Genomic DNA, 16,718 nt, shown 5'->3' with positions numbered 1-16,718 from the left:
GACAGGGTGGAATTGAGGACTCGTCCTCAGTTTTCTCCCTAAGGTGGTTTCAGCGTTCACTTGAACCAACCTATTTGTGGTGCCTGCGGCTACTAGGGACTTGGAGGACTCCAAGTTGCTAGACGTTGTCAGGGCCCTGAAAATATATGTTTCCAGGACGGCTGGAGTCAGGAAATCTGACTCGCTGTTTATCCTGTATGCACCCAACAAGCTGGGTGCTCCTGCTTCTAAGCAGACTATTGCTCGTTGGATTTGTAGTACAATTCAGCTTGCACATTCTGTGGCAGGCCTGCCACAGCCAAAAATCTGTAAATGCCCACTCCACAAGGAAGGTGGCCTCATTTTGGGCGGCTGCCCGAGGGTTCTCTGCTTTACAACTTTGCCGAGCAGCTACTTGGTCAGGAGCAAATACATTTGTAAAATTCTACAAAATTGATATCCTGGCTGAGGAGGACCTGGAGTTCTCTCATTTGGTGCTGCAGAGTCATCCGCACTCTCCCGCCCGTTTGGGAGCTTTGGTATAATCCCCATGGTCCTTACGGAGTCCCCAGCATCCACTTAGGACGTTAGAGAAAATAAGAATTTACTTACCGATAATTCTATTTCTCATAGTCCGTAGTGGATGCTGGGCGCCCATCCCAAGTGCCGATTGTCTGCAATACTGGTACATAGTTATTGTTACCAAAAAAAATCGGGTTATTGCTGTAGTGAGCCATCTTTTCTAGAGGCTCCTCTGTTATCATGCTGTTAACTGGGTTCAGATCACAAGTTGTACGGTGTGATTGGTGTGGCTGGTATGAGTCTTACCTGGGATTCAAAATCCTTCCTTATTGTGTACGCTCGTCCGGGCACAGTATCCTAACTGAGGCTTGGAGGAGGGTCATAGGGGGAGGAGCCAGTGCACACCAGATAGTCCTAAAGCTTTCTTTAGATGTGCCCAGTCTCCTGCGGAGCCGCTATTCCCCATGGTCCTTACGGAGTCCCCAGCATCCACTACGGACTATGAGAAATAGAATTATCGGTAAGTAAATTCTTATTTTTATTATTACAGTCTTACTATGATTTTGAGCGATCTTTCTTAACAGCGTCTTATACGCATATTGGAAAGTCGCTACAACAACTCTCCGCTGGGTCGCAACAACGCTTACCCATGTGTACAGTGCTGTCTCGGCGGGCGTCTGTATCGGATATACTAGCAGGTCCAGCAGACATTTCCAGGCTGTGGCCGGAGCATGGGGAGAAGGTAAGGCATCGGTTCCCCGTAGTTGGGGAATACGGACACAGCCGCACTGTATTGCAAGGAGACTACCAAACAGTAGCTGACGCTCCACCGCCACCACGGGTGCTCCAGCGCTAGGCCTTAGGGATCATAAGGCACCAGGAATAGTATTTGGCTGCGGTCCCTAGGGTTAATGTCAGCGATGGGGAGTTAGACACTCTCCTGGTCGCCCCTCCCCTCAGTTCATGACCAGTTTCCGCGAGTCTCCCGCTATGAACTGTTGCCTCACTTTCGTCTCAGATGCTACCACAAGGGGTCTCTGTCGCAGCATAGGCCGCTGCGCTTGTGTTCACTAAGCGCTACCGCAAGGAGACCCAGTCACAATACAGGAGTCTGTATGGCCGGTGCGTCTGTATGCACAGTGCGTCTGTGTTCACTAAAACTTCCCGGAGCGGAGGTGTACACTAGTAGCGTCTGGATCCACTTAGCGTTCGCTAACGTATTAATCGATCTTGGAAGTGAGGTGAGTCTCCCTGTCTCCCACTCGACTGAGTATATGGGTTATACAGCACTAAATTTCTATCTACTTTTGTCAGTATGAATAGTTAAATTTAAGTGCCTATTGCATATGAGTCTATGTACATTACTGTGGTTTTCTTTGCATTGTGTCTGAATACGTTAAGATCTGTATAAAACAGACTTCAGTAATATGTACTCCTACATACTTTAAAATGTGTTCGTAGTTGATTATGTGCTCATGTGACTAATATACGTGACTGACTGCTAGTGTGATTGCTGACTTTTATATATGTTTGTCAGTTGGTCTTCTGATCCTCAATGCGGGTGCATGGGTAAGGGTCAGATTGATATCACTTTAGAACGATAAAGTGGTTACAGTCACAAATTGTGTAGTACACTGTAAGACCTTATTATTTATCTTGTCTAAGAGCGGCAAAGGTGACGAGGGTACACTTACAGTAACACCAACACTCTTATCATGTTGTCTTGCAAAAACTGTGTTATCCTCTCTCATCTGGTACAGGATGGTTTGTGTAAAATGGTTTGCTGTTCAGCATAGTACAAGGCAGATCCCTGATCTACGTCAAGTACAGATAGATCCCCCTTGGGCGATGTTTGCACAGACCTTGTCCAGTATAGCTGAAAGGTTAATTCCTACAGCGTCAATACCAGGAATAGGGTTCACTATTAACCCATACATGCAGCTCTCTACTTATGGTATCGCCAACAGCTTCTCCAATAAAACTAGCTAATAAAATGAGTGTAACTAAATCATCAACTGCACAGGCTACACATGATGATTCATCAGACGATGAAAGCTCTACATACCCTCTACCTGTTCTTTGTATGTTGAAGTAGAGTATCAGCTCAAGAAATATAGCTGAATTAATGAGAGCAGTAAAGGTCTTTCTGTCCTCAGAGGATCAGCAGAGCCTGTGTTAAAAATAAGGTACCTATGTTTAAACGTCCCCAAAAAATAGGGCCTCCTCATGGGGGGGACCCCAGCAGCTGATGAAAATCATGGAAAAGGTTTGGGCTATACCCAATAAGGAATATAGGTTCCCAGTAAATGGGATTCCAAATATCCTTTTCCAGCTGGGGACTGTTTAAAAATAGGAAGTGCCTCCTAAAGTAGATACGCATATCATTGATAGTGCGAAAATCTATATGGCCTTTGCCATCAATGTCAGAAGAGGGATGGTTTCTGAAAACCATATTGTCTCTGTCTGGGGCAGTCATAAGGCCAGCCATGACTTCACCTTGCAATCTACAGCCACACCACACTGGATAGGCCCAATCTCACTAGATCTTGGAAGCTAAGCAGTGTTGTGCCTGGTTAGTTCTTGGATAGGAGACCACCTTGGAATACCAGGTGCTGTAGGTACACTGGGCTGAGGTACTGGAAGACCGGTTTTCAGCACCTGCAAGAGAGCAAGAATCCCATATAGCTCATATGGACACTAATGTTCTAGGGCATCAGCATTAACAATAGCTGCTTGCAGAGCAGTTTTGCTTACATACATGGAAAGCTGATTCAGAATCAAAGTAGGTTCTGGAAACCTTGCCTTTGGCTGAAAGTTTCTGTTTGGGAAAGAGTTAACAGATATTCTGGAGTCAGAAACAGACTCCAAGAAGGTCACGTTTCCTTCCACATATAACCCCAAACCTAGGGGTCCGGTTTCGGCCTTGTCGGTCATAAAGAAACGTAACAGCCCCAATACAATAAGTTTGGTAAGGCTAAGAAGCAAAGGCAACCAGAGGGCCAGCTTCCAAACCAGAAGATAAGCCATCAGCATGATGGTGCGGGCCTCCTTCTGGGGGACCTCAAAAGGATAGGTGGCCAACTTCTTCAGTTTGCACAGATCTGGTAGCAGTCTACAAACAGATGCCTGGGCGCAAGAAGCGGTATCTCTAGGTTATGGTTTACCTTCTAGAAGCGTCCTCCTCGAAGGCTCTTTTGTTCCAGTCTGTCTCGGGTAGAGGCGAAGGACAGGGGTTTGCAAGAAGCAGTTCAGAAATTGCTTTTGTCCGGAATAGTCATTCCAGTAACCCCTACACAATAGGGACAGGGGTTTTTACTTCAACCGGGTTTGGGTTCAGAAAAATCTTTTCACCCCATTCTCAAAATCCTAAACAGATAAGTTTGGGTACCACGGTTCACGTGGAGACGTTGCGCTCCATAGTTTTTACATGGAGCCAGGAGATTACATGGTATCCCTGGATAGTCAGGATGCTTACCTACAGGTTCCTATAGCACTGTTCCATCAGTGTTATTTCAAGGTTCACCATTCTCCAGCAACATTTTCAGTTCCTGACTTTACCCTTTGGGTTAGCCACAGCCCCCAGAGTATGTACCAAAATGATGATGATTATGGCAGCTTATCTCTGCAAGAAGGGGATAAGAAAATTGCCATACCTCGATCACCTTTTTTATCCTGGCACAATCACAGGAAAAGCTTCTGTGCCATCTCCAACGGACTGACTTGTCTGCAGAGGCACAGGTGGTTCATAAATTGGACAAAGTCATCTCTGGTTCCATCACAATGGATGACTCACTGTGGGGCTGTACTGAATTCAAGTCTGCAGAAAACCTGATTACCTCGGAACAAGATAGCCAAGGTACAGTCAAGTACTCAGGAGTTGTTACACAGTCAAACAATATCAATCCACGCAGCTATGCGACTGATGGGTTTGATAGTGTCAACAATCGACATGGTGGAGTATGAACAATTCCACTCAAGACCTCAGCAGCATCTGATTCTGGCCAGATGAAATGAAATACATCAGACAATAAAGAAACAGACTATGGTACTTTCACACAAGGTAAGAAAGTCATCAGCCTGGTGGCTACAGACATCCCATCTAGACAAAGGGAGAACCTTTTTGATATCAGATGGGGAATCCTGACAACAGATGCCAGTCTTCAGGGCTGCTAAACGGTGTCCGGAAGATTATGGTTCCAGGGACAGTGGACCACAGAAGAAAGTTGCCTGCCAATAAATCTGTTAGAACTTCGGGCCATATACATGGCAATGATTCAGGAAAAGGACACTCTTCAAGTAAAACCAGTCTAAATCCGCTCCAACAATTTAACGGCAGGGGCGTACCTCAACCATCAGGGAGAAATGCACAGCCAAACAGCAATGAAGGAGGTAAGTCGCATATTAAAGTGGGCAGAACTCCATTTTCCAGCATTGTCCACAGTATTCGTTCCGGGAGTCCTAAACTGGGAAGCGGACTTTCTCAGTCAACACGCCATTCAAGCAAGTGAATGGGCTCTACACCCGGAGGTCTTTCAGACTGGTAGAGAAGTGGGGATTGCCAGAGAGATCGCATGGCGTCCCGCCTGAACAACAAAGTACCCGCATACGGGGCAAGAACAATGGATCCGGGAGCGATATTTGTGGACGCCTTGTCAGTGAAATTGGGATTTTCATCTGGCTTATCTATTTCCTCCGATCATCCTGCGACCAGGATGGTGAGGAAAATGAAAAAAGCAAAGGGTGCCGTGATTCTAATATCTCCGGCTTGGCCCAGAAGGCATTGGTACACAGATCTGTAGAGAATGTCGATGGACGCTCCACTTCTGCTCCCTCAACGTCCAGATGTACTAATGCAGGGTCCTTGTTATCACAGGCATCTGGATCGACTATAGTCAACAGCGTAGCTCTTGAAACCTCTATCCTGAAGTCAAGAGGATTACACTACAGGTAATTCAAACAATGCTCAGAGCGAGGAAACCCTCCTCGGCTCGCATTTATCACCAAATATGGTAGGCTTATATTCATGGTGCAGTGAAAGAAATATGGACCCGAAATTGTTCCAAGTTTCCAGGGTCTTAGATTTCTTTCAGGCGGGAATGGATAAGGGTTTGAAGGTGGCTTCCTTGAGAGTACAAGTATCAGCATTGACTGTAGGGTTCTAAAAGAAAATTGCCAATTTACATGATGTGCGTACTTTTTCCAGGGAATGCTGCGCATTCAACCTCCTTTTGTTACTCCTACAGTGCCTTGGGACTTAAGTCTAGTCCTCAAAGCCCTTCAAGTTGCTCCGTTTGAACCACTTAATAAAGTGGTTTTTAAATGGTTGACGGCTAAAGTTCTCTTTCTACTGACTATGGCATCAGCTAGAAGAGTGTCAGATTTAGGAGCGCTGTCCTATTCTTTTTCTGTTTTTTTTTAATCCAGATAAAGCAGTTCTCAGAGCTAGGTCTGGGTATCTTCCTAAGGTAGTGTCTAAATTCCACCTTAATGAAGAAATTGTAGTCACGGTTTTTCAGGTATCAGGACTTTCTGCGGGAGATGCGTTGCGGGACGTAGTCCGAGCATTAAGGATCTACGTGGATCGCACCAGTGCCATCAGAAAGACAGATTCTCTCCATTTTCTACGGAATCCACAAGAGAGGATGGTCTGCTAATAAATAGATGCTGGCTAGGGGGCTTCGAATGACCATTTCAGAAGCATATTCTCAAGCGGATCTCCCTGTTCCGGCTAATGTACTCTACTCGTAAGGTAGGTCCTTCATGGGCAGCATAACATGGTGCTTCAGCAGAACAGATATGTAAGGCAGCCACATGGTCTTCCATTAACACATTCATTAGACATTATGCTTGGATACTTTTGCCTCTGATGACGCTGAATTCGGGCGTAAGGTTCTCCTGTCCAATCAGGAGCGTCCCCTACCACTAAAATTGCTTTGGGAAATCCCATTGTTATCCTGTGGACCCTGCCGGTGAAATATACGTTATGGTAAGAACTTACCATTGATAACTGTATTTCTCTTTCATCCACTAGGGGACACTGGAGTCCTATACAGTAGGGGTGTGAAGCCTTGAACCGGAGGTGTGGCACAATCTAAAATTAGCATTGTCTGCACAGCCGGCTCCTCCCCCTTCACATCCCTCCTCCCTCAGTTTGAAAAATTGTGCTGGAGGTAACAGCACGTGGGAGCACTAAGCTCCTGACTAAAAATCTAAAAGGGGCTGCGTAACCCTAATAAAAGGGGGACAAGGCTGCCTAATATCAGAGACAAAGATCCCTATTGAAGGGACCTGCATCTCTCCACAGGAGATCCTCCAGAGTCCTCAAAATAGTGAGTACTGGTCTAACATAGAAGTAGCATAGGGCCTTTTAGCTATAATTCTTAAATTATTATTTTTTTTTACTCTCTCTACACTTTCCTCTCTAGGAAGCTCCTTAGCATGGCTCTCACTCACTCTCACACTCTCTCTCTCTCTCTCTCTCTCTCTAACACCTACAGTGTTTTCAGCGGCCGGCGCGCTGGAGCTAAGTGGGGGGCGGACGGTGCGAGACTCTGCGTCTCTTACCTCTGAGCAGGGAGAGACGGCTGAGCGGCGCGCTAAACGGAAACGAAGCGGTGCACAGGCACTGCTTCGGGAAACAACCCCGGCGCGCACTGGCCAGCGGGTTCAGTGCGCGTCAGCCAGGGGAAGCGGCGCGCGCCAGCCAGCAGGAGGGAGTGGGAGCCGCACATAGACTTACGCCGCGCGGCTACACAAGCGCGCGGCATTAGGAGAAAGATAAATACCAGTAGAGATTGTTTTAAACACAGCTACTTGTCCTAGTGTTGAGTGGGGGCCATGTTAAAGTTACAGATGGCGGTAAAAAGCATGGCGCCAGTCTGGGTAGAGATAGACCTCCTTCCACCCCCCCTCGGTAAAGAAGGGAGTTTTGTTTTATTACACAACTGCTCCCCCTGCTGCACTCTTTGGATAGTGCGTATATTATTAAGAGTACAGACATTCTGCTAGAACAGCTCCCTCTGCTGCACTGTAAGGATAGTGCATATACTACTATCAGTAGAGATATTCTGCTAAACAGCTCCCTCTGCTGGTGAAAATAAATATATATGAGGATCTCCTGAAAAGTAATCATGCTTTACAATTTATATTTTCAAGGGACTTCTATTTCAAAGATCCTGAAGAAAATACACGGAAGCAAGCGGATACCAACTACAGTGGGGGTTGAGAGTCGGCTGGTGTTTTTAATTTTTTTTTATTTTTTTTTTAAATATTTGACCTGCTCCTTCTCTATAAGAGAGGGCTGATAAAAAAAAAAAAATTTCAAGCCGGTTCCAATACCTTCGCTTCTGTCATCTCCCAGTCTTTCTCTTCCTAGTTTAAAGGGTGAAAGCGCTGCGTAGTAACCCGGTAAAAGGTTTTAAAAACAACATGTCTAAGGCAACCAAGACCTCAAAGACCTGTTATGTTTGTACGAAATGTAACAAGAAAAGCACGCGGGTTGGCAGCTCCGGGGTGTGCGACTCCTGCTTAGACAAGGACGCTCCACCTGGGAGCAGTGCTCTGGCTAAGGCATGGGAAGACAACCTTGCTAATAGAATCTCCAAGGAGATGGCAGAATCGCGCAAGCAGCTATCGGAATGGGCTGCGGGATTCTCAGACGATGGAGAAATTTCTCATCAAGTTAACGCCGCCCGCACACGCAGAAAAGTGTGCGCAAGGCAGTTAAAAGAACGCTTCCTATTATACCGGAATCAGAGGAGGAAGAGGGTTTTCTTCTTGATACGGAAGAAGGTGAGTTAATTGAACCTAACCTAGATGCCGATTTTCCAGAGGAGGACACGGCAATCTCGGGTCTGGACTCCTTGATTGACGCGGTAAAGGAGATCTTAAATTTTCAGGTAGAAGAAATACGTGAGCAGGAAGATTTCGATTTGTTCGAATCCCAAAAGCCGCGTTCAGCAGTGTTTCCCATACCTAAATCCCTCCAGTCTCAGATGGAGGAGGCTTGGAAACAACCTGACAAACGGTTTCAGATAACTTATCCCCTACCTAGGGGTGTAATGGACAAGTGGGAGAATCCGCCGGTAGTGGATGCTTCCCTAGGAAGGTTGTCAAAGAAGACAAGCTTACCAATTCCTAACGTAACTACTTTAAAGGATGCGTCAGACCGTAAGGTTGACACGGCGTTAAAGTAAATTTTCGTAGCAGCTGGTACAGCGCAGAGACCTGCAATCGTCTGTGCTTGGGTTAACAAGGCCATGGGTGCATGGTCTGGACGTATTGTACAAGCTATTGAGGAGGAAAATAGCTTAGAAGAGATTACCCAACTGGCGGAACACATTCGAGAATCCGCTTCATACTTGTGTCAGGCTTCTAAGGATATTAGCAGAATAGCATCACGCATATCTGCATCGGCCATATCGGCTAGAAGGATTTTATGGCTCAGAGAATGGCAAGGAGACTCTGACACCAAAAAGGCAGTAGAATCCATCCCCTTTGGGGGTGAAATGCTGTTTGGACCAGAGTTGGACAAGTGGATTTCGCAGGCTACAGCGGGGAAGTCCACTTTTCTGCCTACTCCTTATACGAGAACCGCTCCACAAACTAGAGAGGTTATTCGGGACCAGCATTTACTTCATTTAGATCTCAATCCTTTCGAGCCAGAGGAAGGGGTTTCGGTACACAAGCACGTGGGGGCAGAGGTAGAGGCCGCTCGCAAGCAGCAACCAGAAAGCAGGATAAACCTGCTAACAAGACCGTGGCATGACGGCCTCCCAGCTCACCTGGGGTCCCCCTTGGTGGGCGGCAGACTGGAAGGTTTTCAGGACATCTGGGCCAAAACCTCACCGGAACTTTGGGTGAACAACTTGATCTCTCAGGGATACAAACTGGAATTTTATCAGAGGCCTCACAGTCAGTTTTTTACAACAGGATTGCCTCAGTGCCCTCAGAAAGCAAGGGCACTACGGGCAGCGATTCTCAAATTGCTACAAGCAGAGGTCATTATTCCGGTTCCCGCTTCTCACAGAGGAACAGGGTTCTATTCCAATCTTTTTGTCGTGCCAAAGCCAGACGGGACTGTCAGAGCAATACTCAATTTAAAAGTTTTCAACCAGTTTTTAAGAGTCTACAAATTCAAGATGGAATCAATCCAATCAGTCATTGCAGGCTTAGAACAGGGCGAGTTCATGGTATCCATGGACATAAAGGATGCATATCTGCATATTCCAATCTGGACTCCTCACCAGGCTTACTTAAGGTTCGCACTGGTGGCGGATCACTACCAATTCCGGGCATTGCTGTTCGGCCTAGCATCAGCCCCAAGAATTTTCACAAAGATCATGGTTGCAGGACTGAGACTGTTGGGGGTCACGATTATACCTTATCTGGACGATTTATTGATCAAGGCTCCATCTCAGAATCGACTGCTCAAGGATGTTCAGACATCCCATCAATTCCTAATTCAACATGGATGGATTGTCAATTTCCAAAAGTCCAACCTCATACCGACTCAACGGATTCAATTCCTCGGTCTCATCTTGGAGACGGTCCTATTACGGGTGTTCCTACCAGAGAACAAGATCCAGGACCTACAGAGATTAGTGGCTCAGGTACTGAGGACGCAAACCGTTTCTCTGCACCTCTGTGTGCAACTTCTCGGGAAGATGGTGGCGTCATTCGAAGCTCTCCAGTACGGCAGACTTCATTCACGACCATTCCAAATGTACCTCATTGCTCAGGGAGCAGGCTCGCACTGGCTTCTCCATCGGAAAATCCGACTACACCCACAAGTACGGATCTCCCTGATATGGTGGTCGTTACACAAGAACCTCGCAGCCGGGAAGAGATTCGGCATCTGGGATTGGAGGATCCTGACGACGGATGGCAGTCTCAGAGGTTGGGGAGCCGTCCTAGACGACCATAAGTTTCAAGGACGGTGGACGCTACAGGAGAGCAAACTACCCATAAATATCCTCGAACTAAGAGCAGTTTACAATGCACTTCTCTTAGCAGAAGACCTAGTCATGAATCAACACATCAGGATTCAGTCAGACAATGTCACGACGACGGCTTACATAAACCGTCAAGGAGGAACAAAGAGCAGGATAGCGTTAAAGGAAGCCACAAAGATCTTGTTGTGGGCAGAAAGACGAGACATCATTCTCTCGGCAGTGTTCATTCCAGGTGTGGAGAACTGGGAAGCAGATTACCTCAGTCGCCAGGACATGCATCCGGGAGAGTGGTGCCTTCATCCACGGATTTTTAACATGATTGTGAGAAGATGGGGTCTGCCTCAGGTGGACCTAATGGCGTCTCGACAAAACCATCAGCTGCCCAGATATGTGTCAAGGACTCGAGATCCAGCAGCAGAAGGAGTGGACGCATTAACACTTCCTTGGTGTTACAGGAGGGTTTACATATTTCCACCATTCCCACTCATACCCAGGGTTCTGAAAAGGGTAAAGCGGGAACGAGTGTGGGCCATTCTAATCGCACCAGATTGGCCCCGCAGGAGTTGGTACTCCGACCTGCGGGGGTTACTTGCGGAAGATCCTTGGAGGTTACCTCAGAGAGAGGACCTGCTATCTCAAGGACCGTTCCTACACCCCGACCTGAACAGGCTGCGTTTGACGGCGTGGCTATTGAAACCCGGATCTTAAGAAACAGAGGGATTCCACGAATGGCCATTCCTACAATGATTGCCGCTAGGAAACCGGTCACAGCCATGCACTACTACAGGATTTGGAGACGGTACATGGCTTGGTGTCAGGAGCGGGGATGGAATTCAACGAACTTCCATTTATCTCGACTTCTACTTTTCCTTCAGGCCGGTCTAGAAGGAGGGCTCAGACTGGGCTCTCTGAAGGTTCAGATTTCGGCTCTCTCTATCCTTTTTCATCAGCGGCTAGCATCCTTGCCAGATATTCAAACCTTTTTACAGGGGGTTCTGAGGATTCAACCCCCTTTTCTCTGACGTCCTAGTGGATGCTGGGACTCCGTAAGGACCAGGGGGATATAGCGGCTCCGCAGGAGACAGGGCACAATAATAAAAGCTTTAGGATCAGGTGGTGTGCACTGGCTCCTCCCCCTATGACCCTCCTCCAAGCCTCAGTTAGATTTTTGTGCCCGACGAGAAGGGTGCAATCTAGGTGGCTCTCCTGAGCTGCTTAGAATAAAAGTTTAAGTTAGGTTTTTTATTTTCAGTGAGTCCTGCTGGCAACAGGCTCACTGCTACGAGGGACTTAGGGGAGAGAAGTAAACTCACCTGCGTGCAGGATGGATTTGCTTCTTAGGCTACTGGACACCATTAGCTCCAGAGGGATCGAACACATGCCCAGCCATGGAGTCCGGTCCCGGAGCCGTGCCGCCGACCCCCCTTGCAGATTGCCGAAGTTGAAGAGGTCCAGAAACAGGCGGCAGAAGACTTTCAGTCTTCATAAGGTAGCGCACAGCACTGCAGCTGTGCGCCATTGTTGTCAGCACACTTCACCAACAGTCACCAACTGTCACTGAGGGTGCAGGGCGCTGGGGGGGGCGCCCTGGGCAGCAATGTATAATACCTTTTTATGGCTAAAATACATCACATATAGCCCTTGAGGCTATATGGATGTATTTAACCCCTGCCAGATCTCACAAACTCCGAGAGAAGAGCCCGCCGAAAAAGGGGCGGGGCCTATTCTCCTCAGCACACGGCGCCATTTTCCTGCTCAGCTCTGCTGTGAGGAAGGCTCCCAGGCTCTCCCCTGCACTGCACTACAGAAACAGGGTTAAAACAGAGAGGGGGGGCACTTATTTGGCGATATGATTACATATATAAAAATGCTATAAGGGAAAACACTTGTATAAGGGGTTGTCCCTGTATAATTATAGCGTTTTTGGTGTGTGCTGGCAAACTCTCCCTCTGTCTCCCCAAAGGGCTAGTGGGGTCCTGTCCTCTATCAGAGCATTCCCTGTGTGTGTGATGTGTCGGTACGCGTGTGTCGACATGTAGGAGGACGATGTTGGTGAGGAGGCGGAGCAAATTGCCTGTATTGGTGATGTCACTCTCTAGGGAGTCGACACTGGAATGGATGGCTTATTTAGGAATTACGTGATAATGTCAACACGCTGCAAGGTCGGTTGACGACATGAGACGGCCGGCAAACAAATTAGTACCTGTCCAGGCGTCTCAGACACCGTCAGGGGCTTGTAAAAACGCCCATTTACCTCAGGCGGTCGACACAGACACGGACACTGACTCCAGTGTCGACGGTGAAGAAACAAACGTATTTTCCTTTAGGGCCACACGTTTCATGTTAAGGGCAATGAAGGAGGTGTTACATATTTCTGATACTACAAGTACCACAAATAAGGGTATTATGTAGGGTGTGAATAAACTACTTGTAGTTTTTCCTGAATCAGATAAATTAAATGAAGTGTGTGATGATACGTGGGTTTCCTCAGATAGAAAATTATTGGCGGTATACCCTTTCCCGCCAGAAGTTAGGGCGAGTTGGGAAACACACCTTAGGGTGGATAAGGCGCTCACACGCTTATAAAAACAAGGGGCGTTACCGTCTCCAGATACGGCAGCCCTCAAGGAGCCAGCTGATAGGAAGCTGAAAAATATCCTAAAAGTATATACACACATACTGGTGTTATACTACGACCAGCAATCGCCTCAGCCTGGATGTGCAGCGCTGAGGGGGCTTGGTCGGATTTCCTGACTGAAAATATTGATACCCTTGACAGGGACAAGATTTTATTGACTATAGATGCATTTCTATATATGCGAGATGCGCAGAGGGATATTTGCATTCTGGCATCAAGAGTAAATGTGATGTCCATATCTGCCAGACGAAGACACGACAGTGGTCAGGTGATGCAGATTCCAGACGGCACATGGAAGTATTGCCGTATAAAGGGGCGGTCCATCGGACCTGGTGGCCATGGCAACAGCTGAAAAATCCACCTTTTGTTACCCCAAGTCACATCTCAGCAGAAAAGGACACAGTCTTTTCAGTCTCAGTCCTTTCGTCCCCATAAGGGCAGGCGGGCAAAAGGGCCAGTCATATCTGCCCAGGGGTAGAGGAAAGGAAAGAAGACTGCAGCAGGCAGCCCATTCCCAGGAACAGAAGCTCTCCACAGCTTCTGCCAAGTCCGCAGCATGACGCTGGGGCCGTACAAGCGGACTCAGGTGCGGTAGGGGGTCATCTCAAGAGTTTCAGCACGCAGGGGGCTCACTCACAAGTGTACTCCTGGATCCTACACGTAGTATCCCAGGTGTACATTGGAAATTCGAGACGTCTCCCCCTCACAAGTTCCTGAAGTCTGCTTTACCAACGTCTCCCTCCGACAGGGAGGCAGTATTGGGAACAATTCACAGGCTGTATTCCCAGCAGGTGATAATCAAAGTACCCCTTCTACAACAAGGGAAGGGGTATTATTCCACACTATATTGTGGTACTGAAGCCAGACGGCTCGGTGAGATCTGAAATATTTGAACACTTACATACAAGCGTTCAAATCAAGATGGAGTCACTCAGAGTAGTGATAGCGAACCAGGAAGAAGGGGACGATATGGTGTCACTGGATATCAGGGACGCTTACCTACATGTCCAAATTTGCCTTCTCACCAAGGGTACCTCAGGTTCGTGGTACAGAACTGTCACTATCAGTTCAGACGCTGCCGTTTGGATTGTCCACGGCACCCCGGGTCTTTACCAAGGTAATGGCCGAAATGATGATTCTTCTTAAAAGAAATATGGACGCTTTCCTGATAAGGGCAAGGTCCAGAGAACAGTTGGAGGTCGGAGTAGCACTATCTTAAGTAGTTCTACGACAGCACGAGTGGATTCTAAATATTCCAAAATCGCAGTTTTTTCCGACGACACGTCTACTGTTCCTAGGGATGATTCTGGACACAGTCCAGAAAAGGATGTTTTCTCCCGGAGAAGAAAGCCAGGGAGTTATCCGAGCTAGTCAGGAACCTCCTAAAACCAGGAAAAGTATCAGTGCATCATTGCACAAGGATCCTGTGAAAAATGGTGGTTTCTTACAAAGCGATCCCATTCGGTAGATTTCATGCAAGAACCTTTCCGTGGGATCTGCTGGAAAAATGGTCCGGATCGCATCTTCAGATGCATCAGCGGATAACCCTGTCTCCAAGGACAAGGGTGTTTCTTCTGCGGTGGCTGCAGAGTGCTCATCTATGAAAGGGCCGCAGATTCGGCATTCAGGACTGGGTCCTGGTGACCACGGATGCCAGCCTGAGTGGCTGGGGAGCAGTCACACAAGGAAAAAATTTCCAGAGAGTGTGATCAAGTCTGGAGACTTCTCTCCACATAAATATACTGGAGCTAAGGGAAATTTACAATGCTCTAAGCTTAGCAAGACCTCTGCTTCAAGGTCAGCCGGTATTGATCCAGTGGGACAACATCACGGCAGTCGCCCACGTAAACAGACAGGGCGGCACAAGAAGCAGGAGGGAAATGGCAGAAACTACAAGGATTCTTCGCTGGGCGAAAAATCATGTGATAACACTCTCAGCAGTGTTCATTCCGGGAGTGGAAAACTGGGAAGCAGACTTCCTCAGCAGGCATGACCTCCACCCGGGAGAGTGGGGACTTCATCGGGAAGTCTTCCACATGATTGTAAACCGTTGGGAAAAACCAAAGGTGGACATGATGGCGTCCCGCCTGAACAAAAAAACTAGACAGATATTGCGCCAGGTCAAGGGACCCTCAGGCAATAGCGGTGGACGCTCTGGTAACACTGTGGGTGTACCAGTCAGAGTATGTGTTCCCTCCTATGCCTCTCATACCAAAAGTACTGAGAATCATAAGAGGGAGATGAGTAAGAACGATACTCGTGGTTCCGGATTGGCCAAGAAGGACTTGGTACCCGAAACTTCAAGAGATGTTCACGGAAGACCCGTGGCCTCTACCTTTAAGAAAGGACCTGCTCCAGCAGGGGCCTTGTCTGTTCCAAGACTTACCGCGGCCGCGTTTGACGGCATGGCGGTTGAACGCCGGATCCTGAAAGGGCATTCCAGATGAAGTCATCCCTACCCTGGTCGAAGACAGGAAGGATGTAACCGCAAAACAATTTCACCGCATTTGGTGAAGATATGTTGCGTGGTGTGAGGCCAAGAAGGCCCCTACAGAGGAATTCCAACTGGGTCGTTTCCTACATTTCCTGAAAACAGGACTGTCTATGGGCCTAAAATTAGGGTCCATTAAGGTTCAAATTTCGGCCCTGTCGAATTTCTTCCAGAAAGAACTGGCTTTAGTGCCTGACGTTCAGATGTTTGTAAAAGGGGTACTGCATATACAGCCTCCTTTTGTGCCCCAGTGGCACCTTGGGATCTCAATGTTGTTTTGAGTTTCCTAAAGTCACATTGGTTTGAACCACTCACCACTGTGGACTTAGCATCGTCACCTTCCATGTGAGATATTTTATTAGCCCTGGCTTCAGCCAGGCGTGTGTCAGAATTGGCGGCTTTATCATATATAAAGCCCTTACTTAATTTTTCATTCTGACAGGGCAGAATTGAGGACTCGTCCTCAATTTCTCCTTAAGGTGTTTTCTGTTCAGAGAAAATAAGATTTTACTTACCGATAAATCTATTTCTCGTAGTCCGTAGTGGATGCTGGGCGCCCATCCCAAGTGCGGATTGTCTGCAATACTTGTACATAGTTATTGTTACAAAAATCGGGTTATTCTTGTTGTGAGCCGTCTTTTCAGAGGCTCCTTCGTTGTTATCATACTGTTAACTGGGTTCAGATCACAGGTTGTACGGTGTGATTGGTGTGGCTGGTATGAGTCTTACCCGGGATTCAATATCTTTCCTTATTATGCACGCTCGTCCGGGCACAGTATCCTAACTGAGGCTTGGAGGAGGGTCATAGGGGGAGGAGCCAGTGCACACCACCTGATCCTAAAGCTTTTATTATTGTGCCCTGTCTCCTGCGGAGCCGCTATATCCCCCTGGTCCTTACGGAGTCCCAGCATCCACTACGGACTACGAGAAATAGATTTATCGGTAAGTAAAATCTTATTTTCGTCCTCCCACGGCCCCATGGGACTTAAATTTGGTGTTAGAATATTTGAAGTCACCGACTTTTGAGCCGTTGACAAGAACAGACCTAAAATATCTCTCTTGGAAGGTCACGTTATTGCTTGCCTTGGCTTCGGCTAGGCGGGTTTCTGAGTTGGGAGCCTTATCCTGTAAGAGT

General features: G+C 47.6%; 1 protein-coding gene and 1 pseudogene across 3 annotated transcripts in view; both read left to right on the top strand.

Moving 5' to 3' along the window:
* The window catches only part of FAM168B (family with sequence similarity 168 member B), a 194,678-nt gene that overhangs the window by 45,588 nt on the left and 132,372 nt on the right, over positions 1-16,718 (top strand). The window lies entirely within an intron of this gene.
* Positions 3,004-3,122, top strand: LOC134911935 (5S ribosomal RNA; annotated as a pseudogene).

This window comes from Pseudophryne corroboree, chromosome 4 (assembly GCF_028390025.1).
Source record: "Pseudophryne corroboree isolate aPseCor3 chromosome 4, aPseCor3.hap2, whole genome shotgun sequence".
Classification (NCBI taxonomy): domain Eukaryota; kingdom Metazoa; phylum Chordata; class Amphibia; order Anura; family Myobatrachidae; genus Pseudophryne; species Pseudophryne corroboree.
This window is presented reverse-complemented; position numbering and strand designations above follow the sequence as displayed.